Source organism: Triturus cristatus, chromosome 4_2, assembly GCF_964204655.1.
Source record: "Triturus cristatus chromosome 4_2, aTriCri1.1, whole genome shotgun sequence".
Classification (NCBI taxonomy): Eukaryota; Metazoa; Chordata; class Amphibia; order Caudata; family Salamandridae; genus Triturus; species Triturus cristatus.
The window spans coordinates 201712857-201738426 of record NC_140586.1 but is presented as its reverse complement, the minus strand read 5'-3'; the positions used below and the strand labels follow the sequence as shown (position 1 = coordinate 201738426).

Here is a 25570-nt window from a genome sequence, read left to right as displayed (position 1 = left end):
AGGTCAAGTTGCAACATGGCAATGTCTGCTGCCAGAGCCCAGAGTCCAGGTGAAAGGCAGGCCAGGTCACACAGCAGCTGTTTAAAGCAAGGAAAATGAACTGTTGATTTTTTTCATCAACAGTGACCAGCCCAAGAACAGGTTTATTTTTGCATTAATTGGATAATTAAAGAAAAATTTGGATCTTCCTGTATGTTTCTACACATTTTGAGCTACTGCATCTTATAAAAAAACACTGGCTTGTATTGAACTATTTCTAATATCATTTTGCAGAAAATATCTAAGAGGTTTTCAACATGTTTATTTTTGCACTAGAGGTTCTACTTTTATTCTTCATGTTTGCAAAAATGCTCTCTCTTTCATATGAAAGAGCTACACACCAAGGTTTTAAGTGGTTTGTGGGAAGGGGATGGTGTGACCATGTATTATATGGGATAAATTACCTCCTGCCGTACATTATAAAGATATTGCAAGTCACCTTGGAGTTCCATACCTTAGAAAGGAACTCGGCCTCGTTCTTCTATATTGTTATGGAACTCCTTGTTGACTTGCAATATCTTCATAATGTACAGCAGGGGTCACTTTATCCCTTATATATTGCTGTGGCTGTCTCTCTGCTTTGCGTCAATAATTACATTTGCTAATTAACACATGAGGTGCCACACATGAGACATGAACTTGTCAGAAATAGCCAATGTGTTCAAATGGAAATGTCACATAAATGCAGGCAAAAGATTTGCCGCAGAGGGACTGAAAGAACTGCTGCGTTATCATAGTCACCTGAGGCAGTGCTGACTTTCATAGAAAATAATAGCAGTGAACGGACTCCGCGCCTTGTAGCAAAGTACCACAATCCACCTCAAGCTTCTAGGCTTCGCGGACAAATCCCAGAATCTCCTGGCCAAAACAAATCACCTTGTACACCTCTCAGGAATGGAGGTCTAATGACGTACAAGCTTCTGCATTTGCCTCTTTCTAAGCACCTCTCTAACCCAGTGAGCCTCAAAAAAGACTGGCTCATTTTTCTGCCTCTCTGAAACAAGGCACACCCACTTAGGATACAAGGAAAGGTGGGACACCACTCAATTCTCTTCCACACAAAATATAGCCACGTTGTATAACTCTTTTTCCTGAACCTTGTGGCAGCACTGCATCAGCACACCACCCAGGTGTGGGGTTCCTTTCTTTTCCTTCCCAGATTCAGTCTCATTGCAGCTTGCTCCGAATCCATAATGTTCCTTCCAGCAGATTGATTTCTATGGAAAGAAAGATATAAATAGACACAGGGTCAGTTCTAGGACATTTGGGGTCCCAGGCAGAAAGGGAATGTGTGAGGCCCCTCTAATTTGTATACAGCGTGAAATCACAGGAAATGATATCACAGGAAGTGCTATCAATTGACTATTTGTAAGCAATTTGCAAGAAGCCACTTTTTTGGTGCAGATATCAGTAAAACAACTAAAATATAAATATTAACACTAATAAGATAAGTACATATAGTTTACATTTCGATTAACTGGAAATACGTCATATTAATAACACAGTATGGAAAGGTTTGGCCTACGTCTAGCCAAAAAACATAACTTAAGCTCACAAAATGGCATTATTTGAAACAGGAGTCACAAAAACAGCACAGCACAATGGGAGGCTTCGCGGACAAATCCCAGAATCTCCTGGCCAAAACAAATCACCTTGTACATCTCTCAGGAATGGAGGTCTAATGACGTACAAGCTTCTGCATTTGCCTCTTTCTAAGCACCTCTCTCACCCAGTGAGCCTCAAAAAAGACTGGCTCATTTTTCTGCCTCTCTGAAACAAGGCACACCCACTTAGGATACAAGGAAAGGTGGGACACCACTCAATTCTCTTCCACACAAAATATAGCCACGTTGTATAACTCTTTTTCCTGAACCTTGTGGCAGCACTGCATCAGCACACCACCCAGGTGTGGGGTTCCTTTCTTTTCCTTCCCAGATTCAGTCTCATTGCAGCTTGCTCCGAATCCATAATGTTCCTTCCAGCAGATTGATTTCTATGGAGAGAAAGATATAAATAGACACAGGGTCAGTTCTAGGACATTTGGGGTCCCAGGCAGAAAGGGAATGTGTGAGGCCCCTCTAATTTGTATACAGCGTGAAATCACAGGAAATGATATCACAGGAAGTGCTATCAATTGACTATTTGTAAGCAATTTGCAAGAAGCCACTTTTTTGGTGCGGATATCAGTAAAACAACTAAAATATAAATATTAACACTAATAAGATAAGTACATATAGTTTACATTTCGATTAACTGGAAATACGTCATATTAATAACACAGTATGGAAAGGTTTGGCCTACGTCTAGCCAAAAAACATAACTTAAGCTCACAAAATGGCATTATTTGAAACAGGAGTCACAAAAACAGCACAGCACAATGGGAGGCTTTACAAATGCTACTAATCTGACAATTGGTGATATAGACATGTTAATCACCCTGCAGGAGTTAGAACAGGTGATGCCCAAGGAAAGGAGATTACCAATATTGAGACATTTCTGGAAGAACTAGGCATTTTATATGACCATACATCCACAGTGAATTTAAACTTTAGTCGACCTTCCTGCTGCAGATGCCATATGATGCAATTAATTCATTCCATGAAAATATCACAAAGAAACGCACGAGACTTACAAACAAAGGTCATAAGAAAATATGGAATCTATCATGGATTCAGAGAAAGGCGATAGAAGTGATTGGCAGTGATGACAATATTGTGATCCTCCTGGAAGATAAAAGTGGTACTATAGTAATTCTATTGAGAGACATGTACATCAAAGAAGCCAAAACAGGCAGATGAGTGGCAGCAGCTGTTATGTAGAGACTGACAGGAATACCTACTACAAGACTGACTATCACTAAGTACTGGGCCAAACTGGAGAGGAGAAGAAATCAGGGTCTGTTATAGCAAGAAGAGTTCAATTATCTTACGAGTGACTTATACAAGGACACCAGTGTTGTACTTACCCCCCAAGATACACCAGGATAGGGGCAAACCACCGGGTAGGCCCATAGTTTCCTTGAGAGGGAGTGTTCTCAAGAATACCTTAAGATATCTTGATTTCTTCCTGAGAGACTTGTCAGGACGCACCCCTCTTATATACAGGATAGTGAGGATTTCATGAGCAAAATAGAGGGGATTGTATAGTCTGATGGCCTTGTTCTTTTGATGTTAGATGTCTCTTCTCTCTACACCAGTATTGGAAAGGATGAGGCTACTTAAGCCTGCAAGCATTTTCTAAGGGCCATACCAATACACATTTTAGCCCATTCTGAAATGATTACCATCATGATTCAGTATTGTTTAGATAACAATGTGTTTATGTTCGCTGGTACTATATACAGACAGCAAAAGTGTACAGCGATGATGTTAGACCCGTCAGCCTTAGGGTGGTCTTCCCCCAGACATTTTTTCTGCTTACCTCCTCTTTTTGCTGACTCTGATCGTTGGACTTAGGACTCTGAGCACTGACCAGTGCTTAAGTGCATGTGCTTCCATCAGGATACTGGCAGATTGACCACCTAACAGAAGGAGCAAAGGAGAGGTCAGCCTTCCCACTCCAGGGGGCCACTACCAGTTTAGAGTGATGCCCTTTGGACTCAAGAATACCCCTAGCACCTTCCAGAGGCTGATGAACCATGTTCTGGCTGGAATGGAGGCCTTCTGTGCTGCCTACTTGGATTACTTACTAACTTCACCAGCAGCTGGAAGGACAGAAGGACCACCTTTTTCACCTCCAGGAAGTGCTTCAGGCTCTGCAACAGGCAAGCCTGACTACAAAGGCCAGTAAGTGCCAGATAGGGCAGGGGGTCTGTGCAGTACCTGGGACACTTGGTGGGCAGGGGTATGGTGCAGCTTCCTTGCCCCTCCAAACCAAGATACAGACTGTCATGGCCTGGGAGCCCCCCAAAACCCAGACATTCTTAGGCCTCATTGGGTACTATAGGAGTTTTGTCAAGGGATATGGCATCATTGTTGCCCCCTTAACATAGCTGACTTCTAAGAAGCAGCCAAGAGATTCGGTTTGGACAGAGACATGCTAAAAAGCATTTGACTCCCTAAAGCAGGCCGTTAGCACAGCCCCTGTGGTAGATGCAAAGCTTGCAAAAATAGTAAGAGTAAGAAAGAGTATGCAATCCCTAATGACAAGGGCACCAGGGACATTACCCGATTGCTCACTAGCAGTTCACAGTATTTGGTGTATGTCCAGCCCATCTGGGGAAAGACTGATGTGTTTGCAGTAGTTTTTCACCCTTCGGTTCAGCCTAACATATGTTTTTACCTAAGTGTTTTTCTTTTATTACAGGTAGAAAGAAAGGGAATCTCGTTCTAAGATGTGGTGAAATCTCTTTGCAGGAGTCCCCCAACCTTTTCTTCACATGTGCATATTTAAGATACAATGGAGACAGCAGAAAACTGAGAATGCTTCTTGTACCACTGGGTCGATGGCCACGTTGTTCTACTCTGCACATCAGGAAATGAGACCTTCGAGAACCCTATCTTGGGACCATGGCCACATTGACTTCATTTGTACATTTAGGTTTGATTCACTGTGAGGACTTTGGAAACATGTGGCACCCTCCTGGGGTAATGGTGTACAAGTGCAACACATTTTCTTAATTTTACAAGGTTGACAAAGTTCAACACATAACATAAATGTGGCCGCATGGGCCATCCGTGAGAGCGCTAGGTGGTAAGTATAATAGTAACCAGGAAACAGTAAGCTAGATGTATTCCCGATTCACCAAATCATTATAAAATTGTGTACAAGCCAATACAGAGTCATTGTGCATATATTGCATCCATATCAATCCAAGGGGCCTCTGTACTGAATCCAGGGCATCCATATGCACTCAAATTTGTGCTGTACTCCAATGCTTAATACAATAGTTAGCCATTGCTGCACGGTGGTCCATACCCCTGACCCACTCCTGCAATGGCGGTGGCCCCTCATCAAGCCAATGCCTTGCCAGATCTCTCTTGGCCACTATATATACTGTGTCTATGAGTGTTTGTGTGGCATTAGGCTCCCTCAAGAGGTCCATAATCCCCAATAGCACAATCTTAGAGTCGTTGTCCAGCGGCCAGCCCACCACCCATGCATCCGACTGGTGACTTCTCACCAGTATCCCTGGAGAAGCCGGGAGAGTTGCTGCACCTAAGATATTCAGGCCCTGGGGCGTGGCCCATCCAAGCATCTTCGGGGAGTAATAGAACCAATGTAGGTAGGTACTTGAACTGCATCAAGCGCAAATGCATGGATATAGCCAATACTCTGGAAGCCATTTTTGCCTCCGCCCACTTATCATCAAGGGGCTCCACTTTATCCTCCCACCTTGACTTTAGGGCCGCAATGGGTTTAGTGTATTTACGGCCACTGACATAAAAGTGAGGGACACCTCCCCTGCCCAGGTCCTCTGTCACTGACTTGCATTCCAAAGGAAGGCTGCCACCATTTACATCAGACCAAGAAATTGATAGGCAGAGTCCCACAGCCCCACCCTTTTCAACATATGCATCACACCGCTTGCCAACATCACCCAATCACAAGATATTACCCTCGTCTCCTACGCCAGTGATACCCAACTGATCCTCTCCCAGACATACAAGAGAACCACCGCCAGAACAAACTTCAACTGCATGACCATGGTAGCAGACTGTATGCGAACCAACTGCCTGTAGCTCAACTCCAAGAAGATGGAATTACTGGTTTTCTGCAACAAAATCCCCATGGGGCTCCACCTTGTGGTCATTGCAGCTAGGCCTAACATCCACAGACCACGCAAGAAATCTAGGGATCATTTTAGACGACGAGCTCAACATGATGGCTCAAGTCAATGCACTGTGCACCTCCTGCTTCCACATCCTACGAATGCTATGAAAGATCTTCAAAGGTTCGCCTCAGAACACCAGACGGACATTCACACAAGCACTCATCAGCAGGCTGAACTGAAGCAACACTCTCTATGCCGCAATCTCCAAACAACACCTACACATACTCCACACAATCCAGAACACTCCTGCTAGGCTCTTACTATACATCCCACACCACACCCACATCACACCGCACCTCAAGAAACTTCACTTGCTCCGCATTCACAAGCACAGCCAATTCAAACTTCTCATACACACATACAAAGCCATACAAAGCAAAGGACCAGAATACGTGAACAGCAACACACACTTTCACCAACCCACCAAGCACCTATGCATTGCCTCATACTCACACATTCCCCTTATCTGCAAAAATGGAACTGGCATTCGCTCAATCTCCTACATCGCACCCAAGACACGGAACAAACTCCCTCAACACATCAGAGCCTCCTCCTCACTTCTTGAGTACCACAAGGAGCTGAATACCTAGCTCTTCATATAAGCACCCTGGGGACCACACACCTAAATACCTGCTCAAGTGCCTGGAAACCCTCTCGGGGGAGTAGTGGACTATAACAATCAATATAACATCACATTACATTACATTACAAAAATACATTGCTTATAAGTCCATGGTGCTGGGATGGCAGGGAACAACAGTGCCTGTTCTAGTAGCCCTAGAACCTCTCTGTCTGATCTGCATCATGGTGTGAAAAATGTATATGCCGAGGAGGTGCATCGTGCACCAGAAGGGAATACAATTATAAATTAAATCCCCCAATACCCAGGCGTCTGAGGTCAGACTTCTATATGCCTATAAGAATTCCTACAACCAGCATCCTAGTTTTAGCTGCGTAAAGGGGATAATTCTCAACCAACACCCTGGGCTGGTAGGCTGACACAACTATGGAGCCCCCTCTGCAATGCCTCTGATTTCCTTCTGGCTGTAGGAGGAAGAAGAAAGCAAAACAGGTCTGGTGCCATCACCCTCAATATTTGGACTATTGTCTATAAGGTCCTTCTTGGTTGACACGGTCGCCTTTGATCCCCCTGCCTTGACTGACCCAACGAAAACCGGAATGGATTCTCAAATATAATACCAGTTGGTCCGGGCTAGCTACTGGGTTTTAGAAGTATCTATGTAAAATGAAACCTCTCAGTTGAGAGAAAGCACAATTGGCATCAGTGAGCAATCAAATAACTTGCTGGGTTTATCCAGCCAATTTGTGTGAATCCTCCTCTGAGAAGGAGTTGTCCTTGGCTGTATGGGCATATTCTAAGATCTTTGTGAGTTAGCCTGTCATATCAAGCTGTTTGTCCTGGCATGAAAGCAAGGCTTGTTCCAGGCCCTGTTTAGAATCCCGGGGGAATTTACCAAGGAGCAGGAACCTGGTGTTAATCCTGGGGTGCTCATGATGCCCCAGCATTGGTCTAGGACACCCTACCATGAGGTGGCCACGAACCTCTTTATCCAGAGGATGCCATAACATTGTCGAAACATAATCAGCCATCTTAGCTGAAAGAGTGCACTCCACAATCTGAGGTACACAATCTCATCTGAGAAAAACATTTCCTCCAAAACTATATCCTAAAGGTACAAGGGACCCTCAACAGGATCTGGACCACCCTCCAGATCAGCTGCACTCTTATGCTACCAGGAAAGGAAAAGCCAGAACCTTTAGTTTTCCTCTTTAGATTCACTAATCCACTCTCTCCTCACAAGAAAGGTCTGACTCTGCATTGTGGTCATCCAGAGATATGGGATTGTTGATTAGTTCTGCAGCATGGAATACAAGCATCTCCTGTGTCACTTGTGTCTTGATAAGGAGCATCTCCTTGGCTTTCTACACTGGATCACCTGAACCCCTGCTCAATTTCCCATAGGTTTAGGTGAAGGGGTGGTGGGTCTTTCTTTAGGGACAAAAGACCTTCAACTTTCATCTGAAGCCTTGTGTTCACAGTTGTCAGAACCCACTATGGTAGGCCCAGGCTGAGGACATTCTCACAGTTGATCCTGTAACAGTTTTATGGCAGTTGCCAGTGGGCGTTACACTTTATCTTATGCATCAAGTGAAGATTCTCTCCCAATATGAAAATAGCGATGGCCCTGTTGAATATATCACAATTGGCTGATTACTGATATTAAGAAGCTCTCAGACTTATCCTAAATCACCCTTCTAATTATACTGAGTATATCTAAAATAAGTGGGAACCAAACATCACCAAACTACTGGACGTTCGCAGCTCACATTAACACCATTCGTTAACTTCAAGGGTTACTATATTTGAACAGTGTAAGATATATTATTCAGTGCCCTGGCACAGTGTCCTGACACAAGACACCAGGTAATACTGTGTGATCCAGAAGATTGTCCAGCTTCCACTGTGTGCTTCCAAGGGCTGCTTGCATTTATGGGGTAGCATCTGCAGCGTGTACTGCACCTTTTCAAGGTGCTTTTCAAGACAAATTTCGTTGCGCACGCTGCATTGCCAAATGCGATGCAGCGAGCGCAACGAAATTCGTTTTATTTATTTATATGTTTACTTACCTGTAATCGGCCATAATCCGTAATTTACTAACCCCCACCCTGCTCCTCCCCCGCCCCACGTCAGCGCCCGGCAGCACTCCCGCTACTGGTCCTAAGGTTACCCACTGTGGTTAGTGACCTCCATATCAGGGGTTTCACAGCAGTTTGTGGTTTTTTGGAGCTTTTCATATCTTAAAGGGGGTAATTTGTAATTTTTATTTCTCTACATGATTGTTATTGCTTGGTTTTATCCATGATAGCGTCACAGGGTCTCTAACTGGCAGTGAAATGTCACTCACATGCACACTGAAATCAACCATCTCAGCATCAGCACCTCAGCACCACCTCAGCACCAGCACAGCACAGCACAACCTCAACATCAGCACAGCACAATCTCAGCATCAGCACAGCACCACCTCCGCATCAGTGCACTACCACCAGCACAGCCCCAAAATAGCACCAGCGCAGCCCCACCTCAGCAGCAACTCAGCACCAATGCAGCACCACTTTAGCATTAGCGCAGCACCACCTAAGCATGTGTACAGCATCACCTCAGAACAGCACCAACTCAGCATCACTCAGCACCACCTCAGTCTGCCCTCGGAATTTGGCATCTGCTGATTTTAGTGACCGTCCACTGCTCGTGTTATTATTCAGGTACTATTTCCCAACCTCCGCCCTCCCGTTGTTTATGTCCTCCTCACCCCCATAACAAAAACAGCTATTAAAAACAAGCATTAGAGCAGGCAGGAAGAAGTTGCCAGCCATTGGAGGGCGGAGCTAGCCACGCCTGAAGATGGCTGCATTCTGAGCAAGCTCCTTTGGTCGCTTACAAAATCCTGAACTTATCCTGCATTAAACCTGCATTGCTGAAATGAAAACCATGATCACCTGTGTCGGAAGCTCCCACCCTTGCTGTGAAGCTGATTACTGTCACCGAGGACAACCAGAAAGCGCTGTAAACACCGTCAAGGCCACATTGTGGAGGTGAAGCCTGGAGCGCGCACACAAGGATATATGCTGGATGGAACCGTGCTTTGAAATACGGAGGCCAACAAACAGGAGATCAGCCACAGGTGTTCCCCCCAGGTGCAGTAGCTATAACTAATCATAAGCGTGGGCCGAAACGGGTCGCTGCCTTCACTTGCGGACACATCGTAACACACAGGCAGGATCGGCGCCCCGGCTCAGAGACCAGATTAAGAACGCTGCCTGTGACTGCCTGAAGATCGAAACGACCCCCTCGGCTCTGGGTAAGAGCCACGGGCGGATGCGAGGGCAACCGGGTGAGGCCGTATCCCGGACTGCTGAGAACACACCCCTGCTCAGAACTGTATGGCGCAGACCCAGACAGTGAGGTGGTGGGGAGTTGCTGCCTAGCTCAATACGGGCCTAGTGTATGCGCGCTGTGCAGTTGAAAGTGCACGCAATCAGTCAAGCAGTAACAAGCAGCGAAAAGTACTGTTCGGAGCCCAGCACTGGTTGATGTGTGCACTATCGAGGTCCTCACAGTGAGGGGTGGTGAACACGGGGAATGATGCACGGACCGGGGGTTAGCCTCGGGGACACCGCCACCGGCAGGCAATCAACACGCTGCTACTTAGAGTGCCTGTAGAGATATTATATGTGGCACCGGGTCCAAACCTGTGGCTCCCAGGGGAAACGAAAGTGAGATAGCAAGACCAGACTCTCGTGAGGCCAGGCTCTCCACCAGGACGGCTGCCGGGGAAATATGAGTCCTGGCCCACACACCACACTTGGTGAAACATCAACGTGCCCCTGCTCTACAGGATCTGCAAACGACTAACCCAATCTTGTGCAACTAGGGACCGGAGACAGACCGGAGACGACAAGGCATCCCCCCACCATATAGACTGCACCATCGCCTGTCAGCTACGGATCGAGGGGATAGCTCCTATTGGAGCTGGGCTGAAGGGCGCTGAAAGGGATCGGGCCTCCACCGGGGTGTGTGACATGGACAAACCCCTCTAGAGCCCAGGAACTGCGCGACGTAGAGCTACCGGATTGGCGGGAAGATACCACCAATGAACAGCGTGCGGTATGGGGAAAAGAGACAAAACACAACCTAAGATACACTTTGACCAACCCAAAAAGATGCCAGAGGCGAGAACAGATACCCCGCAAACCAGTGAGGCGGTCACGACTGCCACGGGCACAGAAGTCAGTGGCGAACTCCATGCTATGTTTTCGACAATTCAAACCTCCCTATCAAATATAGATGTCAAGATAGATGCACTGACCTACAGAGTGGACCGCATGTCTGAGCGGTTGGATAGGCATACAGAGAGAATAGATATGGCAGAGCATCGGATATCAGAGGCTTAAGATACGCAGCAACAAATGGAAGTCAAGCATGGAAAAATGGAAAAAACCCTTGCAGCGCTGGCAGCGAAGTCCGAGGACTTCGAAGCGCGCTCACGCCGCAATAACCTTAGATTCATGGGAATAGCAGAATCCACAAATACTGGAAACATGGAACACTACATAGACACGCTATTAATAACCCTCCTGGGCAGAGCAACCTTTTCAGATGACTTTATTATAGAAAGAGCGCTCAGATCGCTGGCGCCTCTGCCACCTCCCAGGGCCAGACCATGACCAATAATCGCAAAAGTGCTGAACTATAGAGTTTGCGACGCGGCACTCTGCAGGGCTCGAGAGCTGGGAAACCTGCAACATGAAGGAGTGGAAATATCTATCTACCCTGATTTTACTCCACAGGTGCAGGAGGCGATAAAGAAATTCATGGTGGTCAAAAAGAAACTACGTGAACAACAGATTCAGTATGCTATGATATACCCGGCCTGGTTAAGAATTACTGATGGCGGTAAAACAACAATATACAACGATCCCAAGGATGTTACCCAGTATTTACGCAAGAAAGGCTCTCAGACTCTGCGGCGGAAATCACCAAGAGGAGAACCAGATGAACAAGATCACACCTCTGATATCGATGAAAAGAAAGACCCCCAGAAGTGTGTGAAAAAGACATGTACATGAACAATGGCACACTGAACAGCGCTCTGACGGACACAGATAAGTGATAAACCTCTAACTGTATGCCCATATGACAAAGTTCTAGTTGCACCACTCAACAAAGTGTGGTGTCCCTCCTATAGAAGATTACGGATTCACATGGTGGGTCAATTACACAACAACTGCGTCAACTGGAATTCATTACCAGGCGACAGCTTAACCAGAGACTTCATGCTTCTACGCTTGTTCAATACCATAAAGCAAAGAGAATTCCACGTGGACTACGCTTGGCTATTAAACCGATGCTATTTCGTTTTCATTTGAATACAGGCTTTATGGAGAAGTGGTACTCAATCCTTAATAAGTGCTCACTGGATCTCATTCTCCTTATAATTGAAGAATTGTCTAAAACAATTAAAGACTTAGAGGATGAAATCACCTCCTTAAAAACAGAATTAGAGTTTCGTATGGAAGCGGACTCTTGGAGATTACATCTGGAGATTCTTAACCAGAAATTAGATGGATACGAGAGGGAACTCCAAGAAGGTAAACTACGAAAGTATAGACGCGATACTATTGACTATAAACTTAATGAGGTTTATACGTGGGCAGAGATATACACTCGCAAAAGATTTGATACCAAGAAGACACCCACAACTTCAGATGAAAGTTTAGCGTCAGAGAAAGAGACCACCACCAGCCGTACACCGGCATCCACATTACATACAGCTCGTCCGTCAGGTTCCACCACATCGGGGGATCAACCATCAACGAGTACAACACCTTCAGCTTCAACATCGTCTACATCTACTTTTTTGTCACAGGCAGCGGACCAAGGACGTCCACCTTCCACCAAAGAGATACCCAAATCTACTCCGCAAGAAAAACCAGGAGAGGGAAAGGAAAGCAGCGGCAAAGCTCTGCGAAGCGGCAAAACGGTGACCTAGTCATCAATATATCATCTTACAGTCTTTCCTATCAAGAGAAATCCCTTTTGGGACGCGGCCTCTCGTTCGTTCCAACGACACATACCAACCATTTGCAGACACAAGGTGAATTCTATAGATTCATGCGAACCATACGATTGAAACATTTTTTCAATGAAGTTGAAATTGAGACTACACCAGATGAGAGTTTCACGCATCATCCTTTTAAACCTAAGAGCACCTTCATGCCACCAACAACGCACAAAACTTTGGATAGTTTTGAGACGCTGGTTAATAAAGATTTGGAAAAACTTAACTACAAACCAAAACATCACAACAATTTGTCTAAACATGAACGACTAATTTTGTCCAAACTATCACAGAATCCGTCGATCACAATTCAGCCGGCGGATAAAGGTGGGGCGATAGTGTTGATGGATACAGAATATTATCACTCCAAAGTCCTGTCACACATTTCTGATACCAACACTTATTTACAACTGGCAGGTGATCCCACACTACAGCTTTTGGAGCTACTCAAGTCTATTCTCAATGATGCTCTTGAACAAACATGGATTGACAATAAAACACGTCTCTTTCTATTGTCTACTAACCCACAACGGCCCAACTTGTACATGATTCCTAAAATACATAAGGATCCTCAAGACCCTCCGTTCCGCCCAATAGTTTCTGGATGTAAATCTATTTTTGACCCTATTGGGAGATTTTTGGATTATTTTCTTCAAAAGTTTGTACAAGCCTGGCAAACCTACATCAAGGATACCACTCATTTTTTACAACTACTTCAACAAACAACAATTGGATCATTGGATTCTGTATATTTATGCACCATAGATGTTACAGCGCTCTACACCTCCATCCCCCATGCAGCTGGTCTTGAAGCAGTAGAATGGGCATTACTCCAAATGGAAGATGTGAACATTGAGAAGGTCCTGATTCTGCAACTTTTGAAGTTCTGTTTACATAATAGCTACTTTCAATATCAAGACAAATTTTATGCCCAACTGAATGGCACTTCAATGGGTTTTTCAGGAGCACCTGCCTATGCAAACATCTATATGGCTCAATATGAACTGGAACATATCATTTCTAACCCGGATTGGTGGTCAAAAATTCGTCTCTACTGTCGCTTCATAGATGACATCTTTCTAATTTGGGGCGACTCAAAACAGTCTTTCATTTCCATGATAGAGACACTTAATAGTCAACATACCCATATTCAGTTGACCTACAACATTCAGCAGGATTCTATTCATTATCTGGATGTACAAGTTACTAAATCACCCATGAATCAATTTCACACAACTGTTTTCCACAAACCCACTGATCGCAATAGCTTACTATCCTTCACAAGCTTTCATCCACGTCATCTAATCAACAATTTGCCAATGTCTCAATTTACAAGAATACGTCGCATTTGTTCTGACCCTGATAACAGTACTTTACAACTCCAAACAACTGTTGAGAAATTTTCAGCAAGAGGGTACCCCGAAGAGGTTCTACAAACTTGTCTCACACGAGCCATATCTATCCCGAGGACTGATTTACTCAAACAGAAACCCAAGACTTCTTCAACCAGATTGGTATTTGTCAGTAATTTTTCAACATCTTCATCCAAAATCAAGAGTATCATCTTATCACGGTGGGAATTATTACAACAAGAACAGGATTTCCAACAACTGTATCTGGAAAAACCGATATTTGCTTATCAAAGAGGCAAAAATTTGCGGAACCTATTGAAATGTTCTAAAACCATGGATAAATCTACTACTTATCATGGGACCCGTAAATGTCACGCATGTATTCATTGTAATAATGTCATCACTGGGAACACTTTAACCCATCCCATGTCTGGTTTAAACATTCCTTTGCGTCACAACAGTGATTGCAACACAACTCATGTCATTTATTGCATAAAATGCCCTTGTGGCAAAGCCTATGTAGGCAAGACTGAAAGGAAAATAAAAACACGGATCACTGAGCATAAGTCCAGAATCAGGAATAAGCACAGCACCTCCAGTCTAGCCATGCATTGGCTAGAAGCCAAACACTTGATTTCCCAACTACGGTTTCAAATCATTGAGTCTATGGATGTGAAACCCGGAATGGACATTACAAATGTTCTTCTACGTAGAGAGCTCTTTTGGATTCAGAAACTTCAGACATTGACCCCTAGTGGTCTTAATGATCGTTTAGATCTTTCATGCTTCTTATAATTACACTTATTCATAGATTGCGGTAACCCTTTTAGTCAAGCGTATGAATTCTAGCATCACCATGACTTGTCTCTGTTATGCAAATGTGTTTCCAATTTCCATGTTTGTCATTTCACAGGATTTTTGAAACCCGAGGATTGTTTTAACCAATGCTTGTTTGTTTTTATTACTGACCATATTGAGTGTCTTTATATCACTTTTACTTTTTTACTATTATTTATATTCATTACTATTTTCCTTACTATTCACATGTTGGTGCTGACTCTTCTTTTTCCTTTTTAAATTGTTTTTTTTGCATCAATGCCTTAGAACTTTATTGACTAGCGTGTAATGGCTACAATTGCCTACGGTGTGGAGCATTTATTGGAACTTAAAATCTGCTTGGCATGCTTTGTTGCCTTTTTATCCATTGTTATCATATTTTGTTTATTTGGCATTACCCCATGTACGTTCGGTTGATATGAACGCTTTCACTCGTGTCATTATCATTTTTTTATCTCATTTTTTCGTTTTATTTAAGTGACATCACTACCCACATTCTCCACTCGTTGTTGATATTTCGTATCATCCCGACGGGTGAAAACATCACGTGCGAGTTATTTTTTTAGCCTTATTCACTTGATTCAAATGGAAGTCCTCATTAGGTGACTTAGAGTATTTCAACACATCGCGGCGTTGGGTAAACAATATCATTTTAACGTAAAGCATTATGGCGCTACCTGTCAGTCCTCTGTCTATGATCATAAGCCTCTCATTGGCTCAGTCATCGTAACGGGTTTAAATTTGGCGCGGTTTTCGCTAGTCGAAAACTTTTCATGCTGAAGAGAGGATACCGCTTGTCAGCAGCTGATTGCACTCCGTCGCGCACTTGTAGTAAGTTGTATTCTTCGTTTTAAATTGAGCTGCAGGTCTTTACATCTTAGCTATAAAAGCGGAATCTAACAGTTAATACTCCTTACGTTCTCTTTTGTTATCATTTCGTCTGTAGAATGTCTTACTGAAGACGAAGTATTTACGTCGGGTTCACATGCCGTTAGAGATATTCAGACGCTGCATTACCCGCTCCAATATTTACATTTCCGCCTGTTTACTGGGGGTAAGTTCATGTTATATAGCAATACTCACCAGTGTGAAGGTCGGTTTGAGCATTTGTGTTCATGGAGTCATTTCTTTTGGTTTCCAGTGTCAGTGTACCTGCCTATACCGTTCCATTTTTCATCAAAGCCACACCTATATAATATTTGAGGTGAGCTAGCAGTATTATTTATTCAATCGATTTGTCGAATACACATAGTTTTTCTGAGCATTTTTTCTGGATTTTTTATTTTTGTTTTACTCATTCTGATTTCTAAATGTTTTCGTTGGGAGCTATGGTCTTTTAAAAAAACTTTTTTCATGTGCACTGTTGGGTGATGGTATTCCCTCTGGTTAGACTCGTGGTTATCTTTTTTTAAAAAAAGAAACGTTGATTGATTAACATAAAACATCACGGTTGTATTCATCAGGACCATGTGAATCAAGTAATCTGTCACTATGTATCTTTCCTGTGAAAATAGGGTAACAATGTATTGTATGTATAATATTATGTATTTATTCCACAGAACGCCCCTGACGAAGGGACAACCAAGTCCCGAAATGCATTGGGCTCATCACAAGCATTTTTACGTGATCTCATGAAACATTATGTGGCATGTTCATATATTATATTGTGTATTGTTCATGACAGTTGTTTACCATTCTCTGTAAAAATGTTGAGACATGACTAATGTCATTATTATTTATTTGAAACCGTTGCTAGCATATATGTTGAAAATATATGTTTAAACGAGTATCTGTGTTGGATGTTTTTTGATTGTTGATTCCTTGTAAATTTTTGCGAACTGAGATTATTCATTCAGTGACGTAGTTCACAATTAGCACAGTGCGCAGCGTCAATCATTAGGTGATTGATTCATTGTTTCTAGTTTCTTTATGCCTGATAGACAGCAGGCATTGCGCTGCAGCACCTATATCATTTAGATTGAACCTAAGGGTTAAGGAGTAAACTAGGAGTGCTCTGCTCTCACTGTTTAGTAGCCCTCCTATAGCACAGCCACTGTGTAGCGACGATGTCGTAGGTCAATCAAAATGTTTCAAAGGGGTAGGGTTGACATTTTTTATTAGTGGTAATCCACTACGAGATAGTCTTCATTGTAGTCATGAGCATCTCAAAAGAGTAAACAATTCAATAATTCGATGTTCAAGGAAAAGCCTCAATGCATTTCGGGTATGAGATACCCTTCGTCAGGAGGAATCCTGAAAAGACGTAAAAAGATATAGGAGTAAATCGAAGCGACCATTAAGGGTGTTAGTATTGAGGTGGCTATTGAAGACACGCAGAAAACGTGTGTTATTGGAGGAAAGTAAGTGTCATGGAAGTTTTGTGAATTAAATCAAGGTGAATGGTAATGGAAGTTAAAAAGTGATAAAAAATAAATAAATAAACCTTATACCGTGAAAAGATGCCGATCCGTTGTCTAACGTCGACACGGAAAAATTTAAGAATACTAGTTGCATGGAAACTACATATGCGCAGAATGTAATTGCCACTAATCAATAATTTAGAACCCAGTGACGGAAATCATGAGAGTGATAAAGCAAATTAATAATGGTGATAAAGCAAACGTACCTAAACCGAACCAAGGAGAGCGTGCGGCTTGCTCCAGTTGGAGAATGAGTCTTCGTGTCGGCCATTTTAGCCGGTGATTATAAATAGGAAGAAGAAAGTGTGTGAAGGGCTGTTCCTGTGGTGGCCATATTGAAAAGGTAAACAAGATAACGGTAGCAATAGATTGAAAGAAACAATCATATCAGTAAACGTAATTAACAGAATGGAACTGTTGTCATTCAAATGAAAATGTTAACCAGTACAAGGAGGAGTAACCAAAAAATAGTCCGCGAGAGATTTATAGGTGTGTAACAGAAATGTCAATAAAGTTACATTGAGAGAAATAAGAAAAAGAAAAAGTGAGAGGATGCAGTAAGACTGAAAATCTGTGGAGACAGTAAAAGTGGAAGTGATGAGACAGTGTGATCAAAATGTAATGAAGGTTCAAACTAGGATAAAGAAAAAAGGATGAGGAAATGGCTGAAATAAAACCAATGATTAAAAAAATGTTAGAAAAAGATAAAAAAGGGATCAGAAGAAGATACAATTCAAAATATCGTTGGTGAGAACCAATGAATGCTGTGGAGGTAGTAAGAATTAAGTTGTGAAGTAAAGTTAGAAGGAACCAGATTATTTAAATAAAGCAACTAAATTCAACGCGGTCATTGAGTCCATGAGGTACTAAAGTGTTCATTCGATAAATCCAAGCGGTCTCTCTTTGAAGTAAATTTTCGGTTGTCTCTGCCTTCTTTGATTGGTACTGTTTCGCATACCAGAAACCTTAGTTGACAAATGTTGTGTTTGTGATCATTAAAATGCATCGCTACAGCAGATTTGGCGTTTTTGTTGCGGATGTTGCTCTTGTGTTCATTCAACTGAATTTTGATTTTCCTTTCTGTTTTGCCAATGTATACTAGGCCACAAGGGCACTTCAACATATATACAAGATTTTTGGAATCACACGTTGCTGTCACATATAGCTTAATGTTGGATCCACGTGTCGGATGCTGAATGGTATTCCCCTTGATAATATTATTGCAATTACCACAGTTGTTGCAAGGTACAGTACCTTTGTGTATCGATGCTCCATCAAAAGATTTCGGCGACTTCGTACATATGACAAAGTTGGCATTACGGTGTAAGAAATACAGATGGGAAGTACTTTAGTGTGGCGTCAACTTGGGACTGTGATAGAAACAGTAGAACCGTCAGGTGAACTACCAATAACAGGTTACGATGCACTTGTCTTTTCATTTAACGCGGAAGCGACCACCCGTGTGACATCTCACCGGGGTATACGGCAGGCAGCTCTCGCCACACAGTGTGCACCACACCAAGTTCGAGTTACTTAAGGGGACCTTTATGGGAAGAGGGGAAGGGGGACAAGTGTCAGGGGACTGTCTCTGCCATAATTGGAATGGCAGAATGGGTGGGGGAGGGAAGGGGGGAAAATTTTGAAAAATGGTTGGACATATGGCGACAGAGGCACTACACGAAATGTGTGAAAAAGATACACACGAATATAACATGTATACTGCACTGATTCAGACACATCATGACCACTAGGATGCAGAACACTAGAACTCTAACACTCATGACCTGGAATGTAAGGGGCCTGCACAACCCACAGAAAATTCGGAACATCATAAAGTGGATATAGCCTGTATCCAAGAGACCCACTTCACTGACTCCACAGGCGGCAGAATAGGCATGAAATGGGCGGTACACCGCGTAGCCTCCTCATACTCTAATTATGCCAGGAGGGTATTAATCCTCATTAAGCGTGGGACACCCTTTACATTAGTAAGCTCGGCTGCTGATGACCAAGGGCGCTACATCATACTTTAGGGCAACTTTGGAGGGACGGTTCTGACCCTGGTCAACACCTATGGACGAATACGGATGACCCATCCTTCTTTACACAAATCTGGGCCAAGATGCGTGCACTCCACCCGTCGGCGGTAGTATGGAGGGATTTTAATACGTGTATAGATTCCACACAGGATAGATCCACAGGTAACGAGAAGTATGGGAAACAGTCGGCTAAGGCACTTTGGGATGGTATGGAAAAGTATGAAATTACAGATATATGGCGCATGAGACACCCGGGACCCAGAGAAGGTACATGCATATCCACGACCCATCACACATGGTCTAGAATAGACTTCTGGATAGCTACCCATGACGTCGGCACATGGGCAACTTCAATAGAACATATGCTCAAAACGCTATCAGACCACGCACCGTTCTGTTTGGGACTGCCCCTCCCCCGCATACCCCTAGACAGTTCACCTGGCGTCTCTGACAGAGTGCGCTGCTGGATCAGGTGTTCCAACTAGACGTGAAACAGGCCATCCCCGACTATTTCGGGAACAATGTGGGTTCAGTGACCAGCACACGAACGCTATGGGGACCATTCAAAGTTACAATCCGGGACTACTGTATAGGGAAACATGCAGGCATACTGAAAGACATCCAACAACAGCTGTCTAAGGTAGAACTAGAAATTAAACAATTAGACTACACTACCATGCAGAACCTAAAGATACTAGCGGACATCAGGAACAAACAGAACTCATACCACAAATTTGCAAACAGTGAGGTAAAATACATCTCACGTAGATCAGCAGCACGTAACTATGGGGTGGTAGGACTTCCCAGCCGAGCACTCTCCAGTAAGATACGCTCTGCGCACCCAAGTACCTACATAACACAAATGCTAGACGAACACGACATACCTCACTATGATACCCAGTCTATTATAGGCTGCTTCTCGAAATACTACACACGCTTATATTCTACAGAGAAAAATGAGATAAACCAGTACCTTGACGACATCGCCTTAGCCTGGCTCTTAGATGCTCACAGAGAATACGTCTGTCATCCTATCACAGAGGATGAGATCAGAGAGGCGATCAACTCCATCCCAAACAATAAAGCCCCCAGAATGGATTTGCTACCTGGGGAGTTCTATAAGGAATACAGAGATTTGCTTAATCCCCATCTTGCCGCAATTTATGAGGAAGTCTATGAGGGGGGGCACTGCTACCATCACCGCAGGAAGCTATGTTAGTGACGCTTCTCAAGCCGGATAAAGAACCCACTAGATGTGAGTCATATCGACCATTATCATTGATAAATATAGACGCAAAAATACTGGTCAAAATCATTGCACTGCGAATACAACCCTTAATGCGCAATCTGTATCTGCCAGATCAATCTGGATTCATCCCAACTAGATCCACAACGCAAAACCTGAGAACCATATTCACCATGTTTCACCATTTGGATCCGGAGTTGCCTGCCGCTGCGGATCTCCTCGATGTAGCGAAAGCGTTCGACTCTGTCGAATGGCCTTTTATGTTCACTGTACTGCGGAGAATGGGATTTCCTGAACCACTCCTACGCTGGATAATGCTATTGTACATGGAGCTGAGTGCACGAATACGATTTAATGGTAGTATATCCAACCCTATAAAAATATGTAAGGGGACAAGGCAGGGATGCCCACTCTCGCCACTCCTATTTACTCTTACATTGGAGCCGTTAGCCTGTAAGATCCGGCAAAAGCACGCACATACCGCATTGCAATTAGAACTCCGACCAGTCCGTATATCGCTCTACGCTGATGACGTGGTCCTCTATACATGTCACTCGGCAGACAACTTAAATAAACTCATTAGAGAATATATACGCTTCGACCACTATTCAGGCCTCAGTCTAACTGGAATAAATCAGTGGTGATACCGCTCACACCCACTACAGTGCAACCCCCGTTGGACTACCCACTGCAGTGGCAGACGGATCCAGTGAAGTATCTAGGCATTTGGATCCACCGAGATCATGAGCTTTTACTCAGAGAAAACTACGGAAGAGCCATGTCGAAACTAAATGATCAGATAGATAAATGGATTAGATTGCTGCTGTCACTGGCGGATAGGATAGCTATACAAAAGATGGTGGTACTGCCGCACTATTCAGGCCTCAGTATTAACTGGAATAAATCAGTGGTGATACCGCTCACACCCACTACAGTGCAACCCCCGTTGGACTACCCGCTGCAGTGGCAGACGGATCCAGTGAAGTATCTAGGTATTAGGATAGCTATACAAAAGATGGTGGTACTGCCGCACTTCCTTTACCTATTCATGAATATACCGGTCAAGCCTACACAACAGGTATTCAATAAATTGCGTGCTTCCATGCTCCGGCTGCCATGGGCGGGCAAACATGCAAGAGTGGGATGGGCAGAAATGACCAGACCATATATACAGGGTGGGTTCGGCGCACCAGATCTGCAACTATACTACTACTGTGCGTAAGCACAGCACGCACATTACTGGTTACATCCGCACGCACATATACAGCTCATAGCAGTAGACTTTGATAGCGTCACCTATATACTGGAACCGAGACGCAGCACCCTGAGAGCTGAAATAAATCCAGTATGTTGCACATCAACGACATGGCATACGCTGGTGAAAAGAGCTCATAAACTCCCTACATATGCACCAGCATTGCCCATGACGCATCACCCAGGAACTAACGGTGATACAAGAAAAGAAAATTATGAAACTACTAAAAGAAATGGGCCTCAGCGCCATGGGTGACATATTCCGGAACGGGCATTTCATAGCATCAACTGACGTCTCACTAAACGCACACCATACACCCTTAAAAATATTTGCGTCCCTCAGATTACGGATGGCAGTGAAAGAACCCTACCCCACATTCCCCAATGACCCACCGACACACAATGCGCTACAAATTCTTTTAACATCACCAACACGCCAACGCCTGGTCACTCACCTCTATACTGCGGCCCAAAGGGAGTAATACCGAGCACAAGAAAAGACCCTACAGAGATGGGAAGAAACACTAGGAATTCCCATTGTCCAAGCAGACTGGGAGTATAGTTGCGCCCAGATGCAAATGCTTACGTCGAACTGTAATCTGCGCATCATACATTACAAATTTATACAGCAATCGTACTACACACCAGTGAAACTACACAAATATGGCCTCAGAGAAGATGACAGATGCCATAGATGTAATGCCCCAGGGGCAGATTTTTTACATATGGCATGGGTATGCTCAAGACTCCAACAATATTGGCAAGAGGTAACCGATATCCTCACTGCTATGTTAGAAGACTAGATACCCAATACACCCTTAGTCTGTCTACTAGGAATATTAAAAAAATTAAGCACGCTACACGACGCAAACTCTTAGCAGTGGCATTGCTATTATCCAAAAGGCTCATACCCCAAAGATGGGGAAGCAGGCGAACACCACAAAGCAAGGACTGGATCACAGACCAGACCTATTGTAAGGTGCAACTGGAAACGTATGATATGATATGATAAAATTATTTATTGAGCGCACGTTCACCAGCGGTTTCTTGGCGCTTTAGACGGAATGCGTAGACAGATGTAGTGAGAATTAATTAGTTAAAGGCCTGGGAAAAGAGCCAAGTCTTAAGGGATTTCCTGAACTGAAGATACGAGGGAACTTGACGTAATTCGGGGGGGAGGGTGTTCCAGAATTGAGGCGCCAAGGTCGAAAATCTTAGACCACCATGTTTTTTACGCTTGAATGAACAAGGGGTCAGTAGATTCAAGCTGGAAGAACGTAGCTCACGAGAGGGGGCATAGCGCTGAATTCTGGTGGCAATGAAAACAGGTCCTTGGGACAACAAGGCTCTGTGGATCAGGTAGCCAAGTTTGAAGAGACAGCGCTGGGTCACTGGGAGCCAATGGAGACTCCTGAGCGGGGGTTTCGCGTGGTGAGGTTTTGGCTGGCCGTAAACAAGCCAGACGGCTTGATTCTGTACCATTTGAAGCCGGTGCGATTGGTATGCAGGAATTCCGGCGTACAGTGAATTGGCGTAGTCGATACACGACATTACTAAGGCCAGGGTAACTTGGATAAGGGTCCACTAAGAAGGGGGACCCCTGAAATAAGATGCGGGCAGGTATACCAGGGGAATCGACGAGTACCAGAAGAGAGAAAAGTACCTGCCACAGATTGATAATAAATAAGGCCCTGAACAGGGTCCAGATAGTTAGAAACCACAACCGATGGGCAAACCAAGACAAGGAAAACAACAACAAGACAGGGTCTAGATGAATTTAAGTATTTTAGAAAAAAGTCTTTTTATTTCATCATTATTGTTTGTATAGATGTGAAAATCATTTTTTGAACTTTGACAGTGTAAATTAGCAGAAACAATAAAGAAGAATATCAAAATAATATAGTTTCTATACAGCAAATTACTAATAGTCCCACAAACGCTCCCTCAAACAAACACGCAATCGTACTATCTCGCATCCGACAGCAACATCAAACAACACATAACGTTAATACATACTAATAAAACCATGTACAAGTTGGAATGGTCGTTCCACAAATCATATGCTAAAGGATGGATTTTAAACAGCCCGTAGGGCTAAAAAGCACCAATGAGCACGTTTTAGAGTAGCCAGAAATATGGTTACAGAGAGCCAACGCGCGTTTAGGTGAACAAGCCCCAACAGGGGCTGCACCTTCATCAGGGCTAGGGAGGGCAGAGATGGTGGGACAGGCGCACCTGTAGACAAGCAAAAAAAAATGTTTTAAACAAAAATTGAGGAATACAATAAAGAAAACAAAATATATACACACATATATAGGGGTACAGGTGCGGGTGTTATCGAAACTCACACAATAAATGCATAATACAGTCTGAGACTCTAATTCAGGGTCAATCAGGGATCAGACTAAACACGATAAATACAATCTGAATTGAATAAATCAGGAGTCATAAAAGGTTTGCCAAAGGTTAGAAGGATTGGATATAGGTTAAGAGAATAGCATTAAAAAATTGGAATAAGGTGCAGAGGGAAGGTAGAACATATGTCTACAAGTGTTTTTTAAGAAAAAGAAGGAGAAAATGAGTACATATCAGTCAACATGCTGTAAGTGAATAAGAATATGGAGAATTTCTCTCTAAATAAAAACATTCACAGATATGTGGGGTAGCAAATGAAAAAATGAAAAAATCCCTGGCAGAGAATAGATGCGTGCTAGGACAACAAGCGAAAAGCGTGGGCCATAGATAGTATAGCCTTATATCCCTTTAGGTCTATGGGGATCCATATGGCTAGTGACGAAGGGGAAAGAAAAATAGATGCTCACTGAATAAGGAAGCCAGCCAAAACCTAGCGGTCAGGGAATAAACGCCAACCAACAGTTACGGTCTTTCTTCTGGGAGATAACAGGTTTCTAATGACAGATGGAGGCCTTGAGCGATACGATATCTAAAAAATTGTAAGGACAACAGTTACAGGATAAACCCCAACGCAAGTCTGTAAACAGGTTACACACAGAACTAACAAGAAAAGAGTGCTACAAATCACCTACCCGTGGGTTATCAAGTGATAAGTCCGAGTTGGAACATGGTTAGTCGTCGACGGGTAAGGAGAGAAGGTTATCCTATAACGGGGCAGAGGATAGGCGTACAGATGGTCTCTCAGTCAGACGGAACTGCTCCGGATTTTGGGAGGTCGGCGGTGAAGATAATTCCGCCTAAAACGGTGCAGAAAAACGATATTAAACCCCCAGTCGGAGTGCGGATAGAACTAAGGGATTCCAAGTCTCAGGGAGAGCACTTACCCAAAACGACTCGCCGGGACGATAGACAAACGAGCTCGAGGCACAGGTCTCTACGGGAGCACAGCAGATGAGTGGCTTCCGTGATTGGAAGTGTCAACAGGGGAAACACTTTCTTTTATGTCTATGTCGGTAATAGACTGGCCAGTAAAAGGCCGGGGGTGGTAAACACAAGAAAAGGTGATGGACATTGAGGAGGGACAGGAATGGAGGTGAACACGGCGGCCATCTTAGACAGGCGAAAATAGTACCTCAGAGAGACGGCTAGTTCTGGGAAATCACATGGGGATTTGTAAGCGATGGGCTGATGGATATAGAGTGGAGAATAAATAAAAACAAAATAAAAAGACAGAGATAAATCTATCTAGAGTCACAGAGAGTCCAAAACTGAACAAGAGCCGCCAGATCTTGAAAGTACAGTACACAGGCGGGAGAGCCTCGGGAGAGTCCGAAAAACAACAACAGTTGCAGATAGCGGAGAGAATTTCCAATAAAACCGAATGCAGGGGAGGGGAAGGGGGGGGGGAAAGACTCTCCCGAGGCTCTCCCGCCTGTGTACTGTACTTTTAAGATCTGGCGGCTCTTGTTCAGTTTTGGACTCTCTGTGACTCTATCCCCCTCTAGATAGATTTATCTCTGTCTTTTTATTTTGTTTTTATTTATTCTCCACTCT

The 25570-nt window shown here is 43.7% G+C and overlaps 2 long non-coding RNA genes across 2 annotated transcripts; both read right to left on the bottom strand.

The window, feature by feature from the left end:
- Positions 1 to 516: 516 nt before the first annotated feature.
- Positions 517 to 3559, bottom strand: LOC146833386 (uncharacterized). The gene is made up of 3 exons (XR_014960228.1): positions 3460 to 3559; positions 1913 to 2032; positions 517 to 1256 (listed from the first exon to the last, which is right to left on the bottom strand). It is a non-coding gene; the product is annotated as an uncharacterized LOC146833386 (long non-coding RNA).
- Positions 3560 to 23389: 19830 nt separating this feature from the next.
- On the bottom strand, positions 23390 to 24986 carry LOC146833385 (uncharacterized). Its single transcript, XR_014960227.1, has 4 exons — positions 24901 to 24986; positions 24649 to 24813; positions 24424 to 24545; positions 23390 to 23836 (listed from the first exon to the last, which is right to left on the bottom strand). It is a non-coding gene; the product is annotated as an uncharacterized LOC146833385 (long non-coding RNA).
- Between the last annotated feature and the right edge of the window lie 584 nt (positions 24987 to 25570).